The 18,175-nt window shown below is 40.7% G+C and overlaps 1 protein-coding gene across 5 annotated transcripts in view; it reads right to left on the bottom strand.

The window, feature by feature from the left end:
- AGPAT3 (1-acylglycerol-3-phosphate O-acyltransferase 3) overlaps positions 1 to 18,175 on the bottom strand; it is a 92,687-nt gene that overhangs the window by 35,300 nt on the left and 39,212 nt on the right. The window contains exons 3-4 of one of the 5 annotated variants that reach the window (XM_057405040.1): positions 15,402 to 15,518; positions 12,495 to 12,617 (exon numbers count right to left, since the gene is read on the bottom strand). The exons of 2 other annotated variants lie outside the window; for them this stretch is intronic. The gene's annotated coding sequence lies outside the window, so the exon portion shown is untranslated. The remainder of the gene's footprint in view (positions 1 to 12,494; positions 12,618 to 15,401; positions 15,519 to 18,175) is intronic. 2 more of the 5 variants (XM_057405041.1, XM_057405042.1) reach the window with 2 other exon arrangements.

The following is an 18,175-nucleotide window of genomic DNA, read 5'->3' as shown; positions in this document are numbered from 1 at the left end:
TGACCTAATAGCGGTTAATTCCTGCTGTGTGCAGAGTTGTAATCTCTCCTACAAACCAGATCTGACCTGGATTCAAGTCAGGAATTTGAAGAGTGAGCAAAATAGGGGAAAAGACAAAAAAAAAATTATAAGAAATGTATACACTATGCCTATGTGAACATGCACTCAAATTTATATTTGTGTCAATACAAAAGCATAATATATCAGGTATGTGATGCATATACTACATGCCAATATTGAGTCAAGACATGCAGAATTAATTAAAAACTACAGTGTTCGCATATATATATATACACACACCTACCACATGTACTTTCTTCAGTAAAAAAAAAACAAAACCAAACCATAAAAAAACCAACAAACATTTAGCAGGACAACCCTTAACATCCTTAATCTCTGCTCTTCCCGGTTTTTGACATTAAAGCTACTACATCCCTTATATACATCCTGTTTTCTTGGACATTTTGAGGACTAGAGGCCAGTAATCACACACATTTTAATTTGAGCTGCTACACTGTATAGCTGAAAGCCTACATACCTGCAGAGATTCACTGTAAAGCTTAAATGGAAATAAACTAATGAATATTAGAAGTGTGTGCATACACACAGAGAGGATTGGAGGCTTGTAAATAGCATAACCGCCTGGCAAAAACAAAGCCTAGATCACACCACCATTTTCATTTATTTGCCTCTTCATTGACTTACAAAACAAGTAAAAGAACCCACATATTACGCTGGAGACTTGTTCTTAGCAACATCACACCCCATGCAAAGGTTTCCAATTGTAAGCATACTAATTACAACTCCAGCAGGCTTTTCTTTTTACAATTGAAGCGACATGTATTTCTTTCATTAAAACTAATCCACAGATTGCACTCAGATTTCTTCTGTAAGTTGCTATTTGCTCCAGATGGAGTTCTAAGAAGTTCTGAGGTTTCTTTAGGTTGAAAGTCTTGGACATACACAGAGGTGCATAGAAACAGACCCAGCTGAGAAATCTAGGGCAGCCCTGCACTGCTCTTACCTCCCCCAAACCCACAAAGGTCCATCACCACATGCTCCTCAACCATGGTGAATACTCCCACCACTCCGTACCACCACTTTTCTGGGCCCCAGCTCACTCTCAAGGGGAAGCAACCTGCTGAGCTCCTGGTGGTGGGAAAACCTATGGCAGTCCTTAATTTGCACCTGCCTGAAACGTTTATTATAAAGTACTAAGGACACAGGTTGCCCCGCAAACACCCTAATGCATTGTGAGCCTATTGCAGCCTAATTCCGAAGTTGCATGCCCAGAGAAACAGTCATGCGAACGCAAAGCACGAACATAATGTAAGTGCAAAAGTAGTTTAAAAAGGCTCTCAAAACAAACTGGGAAGGCAAAATCGTCATCTTACCTAATGTGTGCTATTGCATCCTTAGCTACTACACTCTCAGCTGAATAAAAACATAAAATCCTCAAACAACAGCAAAACCAAGTACCATGACAAAACAAGAGGGTACCAGCACAAATCGGGGAAGGTATCCCACATTACATCAGCCTTCTAGAGCACTTCAAAAGGACCACCACTCTCTAAGCCAACTCCAAGAAAGCATTTTAAAGAACAAGCCACCACTGCAGTCGCAACACAAAAACCCAACTTACCGTCGCAACACAAAAACCCAACTTACCAATACAAGTAATAGGCTAAAGCCAGGGCGATGAGCGTAGCGCAGATTCCGGCTAGCAAGCATATACCTGACTGGCTTACCAACATCTTCCCAATTTGTTATTGCTTAATAAAACAACAAAAAAAAAAAAAAAAAAGGAAGAGGAGAAATGGAACGGCAAAAATGGACGACGTGAATCTTGCCTAGGAACGCAAATCAGTCTTGACATGTAGGAGGGATTATGATGACAAAAGCACATTGAGGTAAATCTGGAAGCGCTGCAGCTACTAAAACAGCCTGCTCAGCAGCAGGCAAAGAAAAGCTGGGTGCCCTCTCTGCTACACGGCTTCATAGAATAACCTAGTAAAAAAGCCCCTCTTACCTCAAGAACGAAGGTATGACTGAGGCATAAGTGGACTAATATTTAGAATAGGTAATACTCCTCAATAAATATTACTGTCAGGTGGCGTTGCTGACAAACCAAGCTTTTACGGTAATCCAATAATCTTCTTACAGCAAATTACCAGGCTACAATCAACTGGATTCGCTCGTGTGGTGAGGTATGTATTCTCAGCACTGCTGCTTGACACTTCTTTTATTAACAGCTGACAAAACGACTTGAACAAAATCTAGATTTTAACACAAAGAAACCTCCTTCCCCCCAACCAAAACCTGTCTTTTCTCCATGAAGAGCTAACACCGGGCTTGAGAGAACACCACGGCAAAGAAAGAATTTGGTCTGCATCCACAGTACAGTCCTTGCAGGGCAGAAGGACCACTTGCCTTTGTGGCATGATGAAGGGACATCTTTGAACTGCACAGACTAAAGAAAGGGACCCTGCAGCCACCAGGGGAGCAGGCTTGTGGGGTGCTTTGTTTGAAGGGGGACCTGGGACACCACTGCCCTTTCTTCGCCTTTCTCTGCAGGTCTCTGAGGAGACCTCTACCCAACTAAATAACAGTATTTTCTCTTTCTTCTCCCTGCTCCAAATTCAGGGCTTTTGGGAGACCTGAGCCACAGCAGGCACACTCCAGGAGCCCGGTTAGCAAAAAGGAGATACAAGAGCCTAGAGAGCAAAGAAATAAGGTGGTAGCAGCTATACCCTACCCAGGTGGCAGGAACACAGTACCACTGGTGCCATTAAGGCTATAGGGCCTGTCTGGCTGTTCTGCATCACAATCTGAACAGTCCCGATAAAGAGAGACTTGATGCAATGTCCACACCGGGATACCAACAGTTGGACACAAGAGTGTGATTCCTATTCACCTAACACTGCACCAACACAGCCCTTTGTGCAGATACGGTTTTCGCTGGTGTAACTGATCCTCACCTGAGGAGTTAAGCCTCTATAAGAAACAAAATCCAAACGAAATCTACCTTAAGTGCTAAAGAAAGATTAAAGTGGTAGTTGCAGCACCCTGATGCTCCCATTTCTAATCAAACTGTAGCAGCAGCACCAAAGAAAGCTACAATATGCTGTCAGCCCCTCTTTAACCCTTGGCTGCCTTGTAACTGGAGTCAGAGAGATTTTGGGAGGTTTCAATAAAGAGAAAAGAGTACAAAACCACTTAAGATACAACAAACGGAAAGTTTTAACAATAAGAGAAACATACAATACCTGAAATTATTTGGCCAAAACCAAAAAAGAATATAAGCTGCCACCTCTGAGTTTAAAAGCACACACCAAAAAAATACGACATACTCCAGAAAATATGGTGAACAGGGTCCAGTGGAAAACAATTTCTCAATCAGGACAGAAGGATCACAAGTATTCATGAATTAAAGGAAAAATTTGGGTGGTCTCTATGCACTGTCTACAGGTCCTCCTGCCCTCTTAAACCCTGTGCAAAGTCCAGGTCTATTGTAAGATCTTTTTCAACCTCACCTATAGCTCAACCACACTTCTCAAGTGACTGCACAGATAAAAGTCTTACTACTATCTATATATTTGTGAGTGAAGGAGATAGCTTGCAACTAAACCCCTTGCTTAGGAACAGTCAGTTTCTGTGGGCTCCAAACGAACTTTTACCGACTGGGTTCCCCAATCTCCCTTTGAGACTTCTCACACTGTTTTCTTTCTCAATTACAGAAATAAAATTACATTAAAAGAAATGCCAAAACCACAAGAGAAACACACACGTAGTTCAAAGTGACAGTAGGGTTCCAGGCATGCAGAGTCTGTAAAGTAGCACTTGCAATGTTTTTGTAGGTGAAGCTCAATCATCAGTTTCCAAGATAGCTGATCAATACTTTTTCATTACAGAAAATGCATATAATGGAATATGACTGGGCAAAGGACAGACTTAGAATTTTATAAATAAGAAACAAACCCAAAGTAGCAGTTATCAAGAGGCCTCATTTGGGAAAAGAAAAGAAAAAAGAAAAAAAACAATAATAATTAGGATAGTGCAATAATTGCCTATATTTGGGAGCAAGGCTTACTTGGTATTTCTATTATAAAAGCAATTCTAAAATTATAGTGCTGCCATTCAAACAGTGACTCTGTAATACAAGCCCTTATATAACAAACAGAAAAGGAGTTATCTAACAGAAGTCTTATTAGTGCAAAATGATTTCAGTAATAGGTGTCTTGTATCATATAAAATAGATCAATGTTATGTAATTATATAATGTTGCCAATCTTAATCTGTGATGATTAAGAAAAACCTCAGTAGTGTCTACTCATCCCTACAACTATGCAAAATGCTCCTCTTCACTCCAAGTGGTTGAATTTTTGAGGCAAGTGGGAATTCATCCTTTGTATTCAGACAAAAATAAACTACAGGAGAAATTTCAGCAGTGTAAGTGCATCTGCACACCAAGCTGTGAAACCTAGGGACCCATTTCCTTCTAGAGAGATTGTGTCAATCTGAAAATTGCTTTGTGACACAGTTTCCTTACTTGTTAAAGCAGGGATGCAAAATAAAGGATAAACAAAAGCCATCTCATCTGCAATCATCTGAGATAAGTGTTATAAGATGAACGATACACTTTGCTTTCTGGATGGAAAATTATGCAAAAACAAAAAAATCAACCTTCAAACATAAGAAACAGCCAACCACGACATATCTGTCAACATGCAAATGTGCTGTGGCTGAACAAGGAGAAGCTTCTGATTGCTGCTAAACGAAGTTTCAGCAAACACCATGTGTGGGCCTACAAGCCTCTACCCAAGTTCAAAGCTTTTCTTTGAATTACTGCATACTAATTGGGAAGAAACTGGAAGTGTGTCTTTCAAGATGTGCTGAGCTGCTTTAAATTTTAGGTATAAAATACTAGCGGAGCAATATGATTTATCCTATGACTGCATCCACAATAACACATGATCACTGGTGCAAGTGAACAGTCAGGAGCAGGCAGGGGCTGGCCAGCAGCAAATCCATCACCTCCCCTTACTACCCTCTCCCGAGAGCAGGGCTAGGAGACAGACACAAGACTCAGCCTGTCTGCTTTGTTCACTTATGCCTCATGCTTCTGCTCCAGTATTTTCTACCACAATCTGTAACTGCAAAGATGGAAAAGCTTAAAGAAATACAATTAATTTATTATCATGATTATTAAATAAGTAAATGAATAACCCAGTAAAGCAAAGCGCCCAGATAACATTAGAGCTACCCATATGCTGTAAGAATCACAGCTGCAAAACTGAGGAGAGACAGCAGGAATGTTTTCCCCTGTGCTATACTAAATCCACAAATTTCCCATAAGAGCATTTGCATTATTTCACCCTACCAATGTACCTCCAAGCTGGTAACTTCTCACAGCATACCAGCAAGGAGAAAGGATACTCTAGAAGATAGCCGAGAAGCAGAATATGTCACACAACTGTAACTTTATGGTCCCTATACTTCCTGACAGATTTGTGCCAAGCGAGAAAGACCAACCAGCCTTCTATCACCAGACTGACATTTCTCACATGGACAAGGATGCCTCCTTTAGACATTTCTTTATAGGAAGTCTATGCTTCCACCATCAGATTTTCTGTAGGTCGACAGAAGAAGGAGGTGGGGGCCACATGACGAGGGAGGGAAGGTGGAAGCCACTGTTCTGAAGTATCTGGATGTGGAAGATTTCCAACACGGGGGAGACAGGGAGAGACGTAAAAATACTAAAACCAGAAGCAATAAGTGCTAGGTGACTAGCTGTTACTGAGTTTACAACAGCTTATAATAGAACCCTATTGTTTTGCAATCAGGAAGGACTAATAGGTGAAAAATGTGGTTTGGAAAACCAACAGGTACACAACCCAAACGGTTTCTCAGTCAGCTCATGTAAGTTGACTGAATTGCACCAGGGAGCTTGATCCTGCAGAGGAAGAAGAGGATGTTTGGTGCAATACTGCTTCATACAGTGCTGTGTGCAGCCTGCTATTCACAACCCAAAGGGGAAGAAAGCAAGAAAGGTAGAGCTGTATCTGGGCAGAAGCCCACATCATCCCCCTTCTTCCTTGTATGGGTTCCAACTTGCATCCTCTTCTCCTTCACCTGTGCTGCCATCAGCAGCATGTTTCTACCTGAACACAATGGCTACACTCCTTTTGGATTATTTCACTGACAAATGTTTCACGAAGCTGTTACCAGTCTAGATTCGTATTATCCTTGTGGTCAGATCTCTTTCTGCATGTACGCAAAAGCAGGTATCTTTCTAAAAAGGTAAGCGCAGACTATCAAGCAGACTGATAGTAAAAACAAATACATGCTGGACAAAGTTTTTTAATCTTCTTTGTCAGACAAGATCACACAACCAGCCCCTTCTGGTCTGAATACCAGTACCGGCAGCAGCCACATGCCACACAATCTCTTCAGTGTAAATGGAACATTAACACACACGCTCTCCCCAGCAAACCAACCAACCAAAAAATCCCACAAAAAAACCACAAAACCAAAACCAACCAAACAAACAAACAAAAACAACAAAACAAAACAGCATGAGAAATAAAAAAAAAAAAGTTCTCCCCAACTCAAATTCAAATCCGAAGACCACATTTTGAGCATAAAGCTGAACTGCCTGCACAGGAATGTGCACTTACAGATATGGTGAAATCTTTATGAATTACAACCAGAACACTTTTTCATCCAAAAACATTAATGTAGAAGTGGAAAGTCTGTACTCGGTTAAAATGTTGTTGGCCATTCACCTGGGAAACTGAGCAGCAGCCACTCTGCAAACAGCTCACCTATCTTAAAATCCATGCAAGAGGAAAACATGAAAAGAAACATCTACATCTTTCCCTGTTCATTAAGATCTTCCATCTCCTGGTAGTTTGGCATCCTACTGCTAAACAGGCCTCTTGTAGCACATATGGTTAATTCAAACCATTATGAATTCTGCAGTGCAGGGGACCCTTCTGTGGTTAACACATAGTCTTTGGTCTCTGAAAGATGCCGCCAGCAAAGGTTAGAAAACCAGCACAGGGTAGTATTGTCATGATTCAGTTTCACTTGTTCAGCTTCTTCTGGACACTAGCCTTTTAACACAGTGTTTGAGAGGGAGGTGACCTAAATATCCTTTTAGTGAAGGCTGCAGGGATCCTTCAAATGACTACCCCACTGGAAATGTGTGCCTGCCCTGCACCAGCAAAATTCAGACATCTACTTTGCATGAGGGCTGCTCCACAACCAACAGCAAAAGCACAGGAGTCTTCACAGATGCTCTCTGCTCTTTTTATCATTGTCTCATGTAAGCTAGCTATGACTGAACTGGAAAAAAGGACATTAAAAAGTTCGGATGTTGCGAGTACTTTTTCAGTCCTACAAGTGCCACAGTACTGATACTAACCCAACCACAGGACATTTCCCAGCTGCCTGCATGGAAATTTCTACATCTCTGTACATTCCACTATATCATTCCCACTTCTGTCAAATATGTACAACATCACAGGAAAGATGTTTTCTGCTACCTGGCACAGTTATAAAGCACTGAAAGAGATGTGAAATTACTAGTATAAAAGTGAGCACCCATTTTCCTTGGAGCTTGCAGCATTTCAGAACAGTTTGAATGCCAAGTCAAAAACTGCTCCCCATCATCTGAAAAATCAGAATCTAATTAGTAAACAGAGGTGTTTATTGTATCAAAGCCTCATGCTGAATAAAGCCTGTGTGCCATACTCCAATTCTGGATGTCACCACTTCTAGCTTGTCACTGCTCTTCACAAGCTCCTCAGTCAGGCAGAGTATTGGTTTGAGAAGCACCATTTATGTTGTTATGATTCATTCTTATCTGCCAGTATGCCAAAAACATCAGATATTCAAGGATATTAAAAAGTGCCTGCAGTTCCACACAATGCGTTAATACAGGACACACTTCTAGACAATGATTCTAGCAAACCAGGCTACCTTCGTTTAAAATAAACAAACAAGGACACTGGTGTAATTGCCAGAACTAATCTAGAAGAATCAGTATTTCTCCAGTCAAGACATATAACAAGAACCTTTGTGCTATTTACTCAGGAATGTATAACTGCCTCTTCAGTCTGCTGTCTGTGCTTTGTGCTGTTCACTTTCAAGCCCATTAACATGAACTACTTCACCTGATTCATTCTATTTAAATTCCTTTTACCTTTATTATAATAAACCAGATTTTGTAAACACCTGTAATAATTGAAACTTCACTCCATTAATAAGAAGTATTTTTCTCTAACTAAGTTCATTACTTTCAGGCAACTGGGAGCTTATCCTATGCCTGGTTTGACTGACTGCTCACAAGTCACTGCTATGGGCTCGGTCTTAACTTACGCTTAAGGTCAGTGTTACCCTGGGGTTTGTCTGTGTAACTGTTTTTACAGTTATTACTCATTCCAGGTCTGTGGTAATAAGATATATTTTATGCAAAATTTTCTTTTGCACGGGTTGGCAGTGGTTTTTGGGGTTGTTTGGGGATTTATGTTTGGTTGGGTTTTTTAATATCCGTTTACCATTTTCAGCAAATAGATAATTCTGCTAGACATTACTGAAGTTAACCTAGTAAAGCTGAGAAATCGGTAGTGGTAGACACAAAGATCAGCCTTAGCAGAGCAGCACACACAACTGGGCTGTAAGTTTATGTTACCAAATGTCCCAGCATTGGGACACCACGCTGGCCCATGGTCATAAACAATGAAGACGTTTTCCTTCTGACGTACACATGACAATAACAAGTGGCATTGATATACCTTCAGTTAAGGAAAAAGAACCACACAAGGAGATGCTTAGGTCTTTTGCTCCCATCTTGCAATAGAGACCACAAGTACCCAGATGATTTCTTACTGAGCAAGGCTAAAGCTGACAAAGCCAGTACAAAGAGCATCTACTCGTGGCCTTCACAACTTAAAAAATGACGTAAAAACAACTATTCCACAGCACCAGTGACATTTCCAAAACAATTAGAAAAGAGTAAGAGCTGAGAGGGCTGGGGCTGTTCAGCCTAGGGAAGGTTCCAGGAAGACCTTAGAGAAGCCTTCCAGTACCTAAAGGGGACCTACAGGAAAGCTGAGGGGGACTTCCATGTGGTAAAGGGACAAGAGAGGAATGATTTTAAATTGGAAGAGGGGAGATTTAGATTAGATATTAGGAAGAAATTCTTCACTATGAAGGTGGTGAGACACTGGAACAGGTCGCCCAGAAAAGTGGGTGCCTCAGGCTGCATGAGGCTTTGAGAAACCTGGTCCAGTAGAAGGTGTCCCTGCCCATGGCAGGGGGGTTGGAACTAGATGATCTTCAAGGTCCAGCCCAGCCCAGCCCATTCTATGATTCTAGCTTCTTATAAAGAAGCTTTTAGTTTTATTTTTTCTTCTCAAAATAAACATCACTAGAATATCCAGCGTAGAGGTACTTGGCCTTTGATTTTCACCAGCTGGTTTCCCAAGTTAGAAGTGGTCCCTTTGCTGGCCCAGAGCACAGACCACCCTTGCAGGGCTGAACAGCACTGGGTTCTGGACAGAAGCACAGCCAGCACTGTCCAACAAGGCTGCTCTTTCCCTAAGCTTTCTGGGGAGTAAAGCTTAGTGTGAAGCAGTCCGAGTGCTTTCAAAGAGTGAGAGAACAGTGTTTCACAAAATACAGATGACATGCTTGGTTCTTCCAAATAAATGCCACAAGGAGCTGGTCTTCTGGTGCCTGCCTCTTACCACACACTCAGTAGTTAGAGGAGACATACTCAAGTGAAGGACATACACACAGTATTTGCCCTGTCCTGAAAGAATTTAGAACAAACTTTTCCGCTCTGCAAAAGAGTGCTTCGTGATATAATGCACTTAACACACCCAGATCTTCTTGAGTGCTCCCTAAGACTGCCAAGGAAAACTACTCCTTTCTGATTTTCATAGTCTCTCAACTCAGCATGCTATCTATTGAAAAAACAAAACAAAACAAAATAGGAGAGAACATTACCTTTGCATGTTGTGCAAACCTGACCAAGTTTAAAGACTGTACCACACCAGAATAACATCAGGGATTTTATCTCCGGTAGCAGCTTTTCAGAACACCTGTCTGCCAGAGAAGAGACCTCTGTTTTACAGGCTTTGAAACAGCCTGTTACTGTAGACTCCACATTGGTAAATCGACTATGAAAGCAGAATGTAATTCTGCTTCCAATGTACTTCACATTTCTCCTTGCTTGAACTATGGAAAACTTTAAATTGTGGCTGCTGTGACTGCTTTTGTGAGCTGCTTTGTGGTCCTGCCTGCTGCACCTTTACGTTCACAGACGCCTTGCAAAGATCAGTGTTTTTTTGTTGGGTTAGGGTTTTTTTGTTGTTTGGTTTGTTTTTCTGGGGTTTAGTTGGTGTTTTCTTTTAATCTCTCTGTGGTCCTCAACTAAGTTTATATGAAAACCAAATCTTCATCCAAATTGTTAAAAATTGTAACACCGGCAAGTCTGAGAAATTTTGTAAGAGAAATCCCCTCACAAAGACACACAATGAGGACAGGAGCAGCAGATGATACCCATAGGTCCTCTGCCTATGTGTAAACCCCAGCGGGAGGGGACGGCTGCTATGGCAAATGTTACCATAATTTGGCTTTCCCGTAATTCAGTCCCTCACCTCCTTCCCCTGTGTGCCTGCTGGTACCAGCTGTGCTTTGGATCGTCAAGTGGGGATTTGTTCCACAAAAAGAAGCATGCACTGGGACACTGAAAAGCTCTCTATGCAATTTCTGTAATCCATATTAATACCTATCTCAGGATTTATCTGAGCAATCAAGAAGGTAAAGGCTGAAAGAATTAGTCATGGGATTATTCAACCCATGCAGCTTCCAGCATGGCCATCCACTTCACATTCAGAATATTTAATATCCAGATTATTCCTCTTTGCGGGTTCTAGCAATCTGAGACAAGACACGCAGCCACCCACTACAAAAGGAGCACAGGCACCAGCCTTGGCAGCCTGCAGGGCTGGATCTGAGAAGCCCAGGTTCTCTCTTCTCCAAACAGAAGCAGAGCTTAAAAATTCAAGAGCTGTACATAATTCATAAAAACCTGCCCCCCAAGCATATCTTAGCTTCTCAGTAACACTCACACTGATGGCCTTTTCAGGCCTCACATGCAAAAAAAGGCAAAAAATTGCAGCCGTGTAAACTGCAAAATATGCCACAAACCAACAAACGCATAAAAACAGGCTTTTGTGTATTCTGGGGCATTGCTCTCACACCAATGGCAATGAGCCCAGGCACAAGCATTTGGCAGAACTGGTTTTGAAAGTGGCTGATCACCATGACACTGTAACAAGGCTACATTCAGCAATCAGCCTGCTGGGTCTCCCTCTACCCAATAAAGCTGCAGTTGGTCAGCATTACCCAGATTCTGCTGCAGTAACTAATTTTCGGGGTTGAGGGACACCCAGGAGGAGACCCCTCTTTGATCCAAGAATATATGGGGTTCACAGAGTGGTTATTTGCCCACCTAATGCGATCTGGGATAAATGCTTTAACTTCCCCTGTAGCAGGAAAATGTATGAATTCAAAAGGGATGTAACTTTGCATGAGGTCAGAATACGTGCTCTGATCACAGATGGTGGGTGTACTACCCTGTGAATCAGAGCTTTGAGAAACATTTCACAGAAATGAAAGTTTCTTGGAGTCTACTTGCCCTATAATAGACCTTGAAACGCTATTGAATACTAAATCAAAACTCTGGGTCTTTGCAAAAGCATCAAGATCGGATGACTTTCCTATTAAAAAAAGCTACTAACAGCCCAAGAAGGGGCAGGGTATCAGAGATCATTAAAATATCTACATCTGACATTAACCACTCTGGGATTTTAAGATCCTGTCCTGGAAAAACCTTGTCCTAATGCTGTGTTGATGGGGTCTCATCAGCTTTCCACTTTTGCTGTCACTGCAGGACAAACTACAGAAAAAAAAAAAAAAGGAAAAGAAAAAGGAACTTTGCTCCTGTAGCTTAACATTTCCATGCCTGATTGCTGGACAAAATTAAAGGGTGTTTTGGGCTACAGACAGCCTAAGATGATCCCAGAGTCAGCATTCAAGAGATTTCTAAGAATTCTTTAAATGATAATCCTCAAAGTGCTGTAAGGCCACAGTTCTCCTTCTACATTTAAGGGACGAGACGATAGTTAAGTATTTCTAGAGTCATCTGCAGGGTTTTTTGTGGTTAAATCTTTGGTGCAATGATTACCAACAGATACAGCATACACGAGAGAGCAGGAGCAAACACTAGAGGAAGCAACAAGCTAAAGTGCTGATTCTGTCCCCAGATTAAAATTCTCAGAGTGGGAGACTTTTGACGCCTCCCCCAGCAACTCCTAAATTCTATGAAAAGAACAGGATTTGCACCCCCATTTTTTTCTAAAAGCAGCTTATTGCTACAGACAAAACGCAAATACAGAAATGTGGGGGAAGATTTCTTTCTTACCACCACCACTGGGGACCACTTCTGGCACCTGGAAACACTCAGAGCAACAGGAGAATCCCTATCTCCTCCCTCCAGGGAAGTACTACTGTTTATGTTTCAAGAGATTCGCTTTCTCATTTGCCTAGAAGCAAAAAAGACATTCTTGAATGAATGAAGGTAAAAGTATTTTGTTTAGAAGCAAACCACAATGCAAGCAACATGCAGCTGCTAACCCAGGTCAAAATCAGTAACTAAAATTCTTATTAAATTTATCCATTTCTCACTTTTCTTTGGGGAAAAAAAAAAAACCAACCCTGTTTAATTGTCCTTCCCATGTACTAATACTACACTCTGCTCCACAGGTACCAACCAGTATTGCTTTTAGAGGGTCTAACTGGCACATACCTATGAAATTAAAAGCAACTGTTCTCAACTTATATTTAGCAGTAAAATTGCAGCTTCTATTCAGAAGAGAGAAAGAGCTTCCATACTCAAGAACTAGCCTACTTTTCCTAGCTTTACTAATCAGCATAACAAAAGGTATTTCTTTTACCTACAAACCTTGTCTCTATGTAAGTTCTTGAAAATGAAGCAGAAGCAATTATTCACTCTCAACACACACAATTAATCCTTATATTAAGAGTGTTTTTTAATGATCCTGACGCAATTAAGTTAATCATTATTTAATTTTAGATTGCTGAACTGGAGATTTACTTCAGACACAAGCTCTCTCTCCACATAATTTAGTGTCAGTAATTAGAAATGTACTTTACCCAGAGGTGGCTTGTTTAAAGCATGTTATCTAATTTCACAAGCCTTATGCCATGAAATCTACAAACCAAACTTCAAAAAACGAAAACCCACAAAGAAACTCAGATTTACCAGGCTGCAAACCTGTTTATCCATAAAAATAAAAAACTGAAGAAAAACAGTCTTTAAACATCTGCTCAACAAGTCAAATGTATCACAAAAGCTAATATAAAGCATTTCTTTAATCCACCACTACCTTTAGTAAAGTTTAAAGCCATAAGAAAAAAAAAAAAAAAAAAAAAAAAATGCTTTTCTCACAACAAATCACTTCATTTACAACTTATTTTAACCAGGATGTAAGGTCTACAGGAAAATGTATGTGCTTATTAGGATGCCAAGCAGGTCTACAGGAAAATGTATGTGTCTATTAGGATGCCCAGCAGGTGTCTGCCATGGGATGTAACCAGTACTGAATCATTCAGTTAAACACATCTGTGAAAGTGCTATCAGAGGAACAGAGAAAAAGACTAGGTATGTTTATACTGTACATATTTACCCTGATTATCATACCATTCCAAAACTGCTCAATTCCAATCTACTTCAGACAAATTTGTGTAAACATGTTGTTGAAACCAAACCATGCTAGGGAATGCTAGTTAGTTATTCAGCTAGCTATTTAGCTATCCATTTAGCTCAGCCTTAGGTCTGTATACAGTTAATGGCAACACTGGCAGCCAGTCCATCTGGGCTGGCACACTGCCCAAGGCCAGTTTTATGTCCAACCATATTTGCTGGTTTTTGGAACAAAGGGTACCATCTTCCACTGCTGCCATTAGAGAGAAGGCAAACATGACTGGGAAGCATTTCAGAAACACACACCACTTTTTGCAACTGTCTTCAAAATTGTCCAGCAAAGCCAAACACATGCAACTGCTCAACACTCAAAAGCCAACTGCATTCAAACAAATACAGAACTACCTCTATAAATGTGGAAGATGTAGATTCATTTCAAGAATTTAGTGCCAGTATTTTTATGAGCCAGTTTGATTTAGCACAGAAGAAAGGCTACAGAACTCACCTGAAGTGCATAAAATTTCACCAAAGACTGACAAAGAAAAATAAGAACATGAAGCTACAAAGAGATCAGGACACAACATGTTTGCTTCAGGGAGTTTACTCAAAATAAATATAAGTAAGTCTCGGTTACCTGGCTTTTCAACAAACATTATTTAATACTTTTCCATGTAGTATCACACTGAAAATGTGAAGTTGGAAACTAGCAGAGGAACTCATAGCAGCAAAGATCCTGCCCAAAAGAAACCATGGCAGACAACATAGGAAGGAAAAACTAGACATCTTGGACATCCGTAATGAAAACACTAAACAAAACCAAATGATCTGCCTTCTGCTTCATTTTTCACTGCTTAATGGCTTGCATAGAAAAAAGTAATTATGGCAGCCGATGGCAAAGCTGGGAAGCAATTTGAACATAAGGGTGTATTGAGTCATTCTACAACAGGCACCACAGCCTTCAAGACTGGAGCCGTAAGAGTGGGATGAAAGTCACTAACATTCAATGCACAATCACATAAATAAAATAAACAAGCCCCAGGTAGAGGGAGGCTGACCAGTGCCTGGAGCAGAAGGGCCTGGATGCACTAGCCCATCCTAGCATAAAGTAGCTGTGTGTCACTGTTGAGATGCAGCTGCGAAAAGCACACATGCAATCCTGGGATGTATCCACAGAAACCTTTCCAACAGAGACAGGAAGTACAGGGAAGTACGTAAGAAGCACTCCTCAGATCTCATCTGGAATACTGTGCAAGAGAGGCTGCCCATGTCCAAAAATGAAGCATTAGAAACACAGGAGGCTGAATGAGAATTTCCAGCACTGACAGCATGCACAGTGATGGGCACACTCAGCAGAGGGATGCAGGGGGATTTACAGGGGTTGTAATTGCTCACTGTAAGACAGCAAAGTTAACTGCTAGGAAGGGAAATAAACCATTTAAGCCAAAAAAAGGTTGCTGTTACCAGAACAAACAGGTATCAACTGGCCAGAACTAAGTTTAGGTTGGAGACTATCAGAACAAGGCTCTGGGATAGGCTTTTGGTAACAATAAACCTACATGCTTAAGAAGGCCCTTGTTATGAAAAGGACATTATGACACATTACCCATTTCCTATAGCTCCCACCATTTTTGTAGCTGCCCCATCTAAACATTCATTTAAGGGTCTGTTGAACTATCACCAAAAGCAGCTGATTCAGTTCTCAGTGCTGGTGGAGGAAGGTCTGTGAGTTAAAGGGCAAGGGATGGAAGGTAAGTTATAGAGGAAAGTGTAAATAGTTACCATAACATTCCTGCATACCTAAAAGGCAAATATGTATCTCCTAATTTAAAATAATAATGTTAGGCATTCTTTTTACATTAAAATCCTCACATACAACTATGGCAACAAAAACCGTCCATTAAAAAAGATCAGCAAGGCATGACCAGTATCTCATCTCGCTTCCCACTTCCCACAAGAAAGAGGTCTGTAGAACCGATGCAACAGAGCATGCCACCGTTCAATAAACTGTATCACTCAAACTGAGCTGCTCCCAGGAACAAGAACTTTCACTGGTCTTGAAGGGATTCTGGAATACTGCCTTTATGGACTATCAAAGGGATGTCTGCCTTTTCATTGCCTGTAACATTTTACTAAAACTGATAAAAGTGAGGCCAAAGTTTCCAGAAAGACTACAGCTGGTAGAATAAATACTAGTTCAATACTGAAGCACAGCAGTGTTAACCCAAAAGAGCAAGTTTTGATCTGACACTGGTTTTGCACCGGTGCCTGCATAAAAGGTACTTGAGCCCTAAAGAGAGAGAAGCTCTCATTAAGATCCTCATCTTCCTCATTTAAAAAAAAAAAAAAAATTATATATATATATATATACACATGCAAATATATTTATAAACATGAACTAGAAACTTCAAATTGTATCAAACTGCTTTCTGATGTCTTCTAAGACTGAACAAACAGATTTAGGTAGTACACTGAGGAAAAGGAGTCACATTTAAATACAGACATACTTTTCCATTAAAAAAGTCAATTAAATATAAATGCATATGCACACACTTGAACACTTAAGTGGTTTCTTTCTTGCGTAAGTGCCTTGCATTGAACTCAATATGATAACCTTCAAACCCATGTTTCCATTAGCTACTTTGATAGCACAGCTTTGAAAATATTCTCAGTGCTCCAACATTTAGGACACACAAGACTCAGAAGTGGATACATACAACTCTGCCTTCAGCATCATCTCACAAGGGGAACACTTCATTCTGTTTTTTAATCCTCTCTCCACCCCTTCACCCCCCTTTTAAAAATAATTTATTAAAATTACTGAAACCATTTTCTGGCCAGTTTTCTTCCTCACCAGAGAAAATATCAGTATCTTTGAATCTTCTGATTATTTCCTTGAACCACAGCTCAGTCCATTCTGTAAAGACCATCTTGCATATTATAATATCCCAATGTTGATAAAGGAATGCACTCAGGGAAAAAGCTTGATAATATGTTTTTAATCACAAGTTAACTTACTCCTTAGATGGTAAAACTGATTTCATTATAAACCTCTGTCAATGTTTTATGGAATCAAAGAGATATTAATATAACAGCTTCAGGAAATTACTTCCTACCATCCCCCAACTACTGTGGCTATTGTCTCTTAGAGACCCTAAAAACTAAATGCTTCCCTAATGATAATTGGAAATGATTGACTGAGAAAAATAAGTCTTCACTCATAGCAGGAAAAACTAGAAGAATGCCAATAAATTATAAAGAGTACACAACAAACAATCAGAAGCATTTCCCCACACCCCCATAATGCATGCCTGAAGTGTGAACCTTCTTGTTGTGGCTATTAAAGGTGGCATAAGTAGACTGTAAAGAGAGGAACTGGAATTATTAATGAAATGGAAATTAGGAGGATATGACGGAGGAAATACAAGTCATTGTGCTGACTGCAAATCCTTTTGTAAGACATCCATTGTAAGCCAGACTGCTGACCTAGATGGACCAATGACAGTCTCTCTCCCTTTTCAAGACTTCTGCAGCAACAAAGCACTTTTGCAACCAAACCCTTCAGTTTTGAGCTTCCCTCTGTAAGGTGGGGAGCAAATAAGCAAGAATGAAGAGCAAGAATGTACCTGTGACCTCATGACTCTGTAAAATTTTCTGTTTATTTATCAGAAGAGAGCTTGAGCACGGCAGAAGACCAGTTACACCTAACCCTGCACACAGCCTTCTGCGGAGCCAGGGCTCTGAAGGATAAACATCCTCCATCAGGTTCAGCTGTGGCAGCCTAAAACATTACTGCCCCCTCTTGTCCATCCCAGCCTTCTGCTAAGGACCACTGCTTCATAGCTGGAACATCTTCATAGCCTGCACCTTAGCTGCCTTAATTCAGAACTCAGTGTGTTGGTTTATACCCCTGATGAAGGTGGGTTCTTGCCATGACTCTCTATTTTTATTTTGTTTTTAAGTAAAGACAGCAAACTCCACCAGAATTTTCCAGCTGTGTACTCTGGTGGCTGAAGCACCTGCACATGGCCCTTTCTGTGGTGCCAGTGGTTGCTAACATCTGAAGGAACAACCAAATTCTGAGATCACTGCAGCAAGATCTGCTAAACAATCCTGATCCTAGTTAAGGAGATTGAATTATTCTTGGTTAAAGAGGATATAACTCTCCTCATACTTGAGACCAGAAAAAGCGTAAGACCTCAGCAAGTTAATTCAGGTGTCTGTGTAGCACTATGGTGCTTAGTCGGAAAGCTTTCATCTCACTTCTAGCTTCAAATGTGACTTATAGAAAAGGAAACCATGGCCAGTTAAAATGACATAAGCTGTGAAAGCCAGAGCTGCCCTAAACAACTAAGGCAGAACATCTTTGAACCAAGTGTG

This window comes from Pezoporus wallicus, unplaced genomic scaffold (genome assembly GCF_028554395.1).
Source record: "Pezoporus wallicus isolate ANWC-B61680 ecotype Strahan unplaced genomic scaffold, APGP_CSIRO_Pwel_v1 contig_1739, whole genome shotgun sequence".
Classification (NCBI taxonomy): domain Eukaryota; kingdom Metazoa; phylum Chordata; class Aves; order Psittaciformes; family Psittacidae; genus Pezoporus; species Pezoporus wallicus.
The sequence above is the reverse complement of the archived record's forward strand: the minus strand, read 5'-3'. Positions and strand labels throughout refer to the sequence as shown.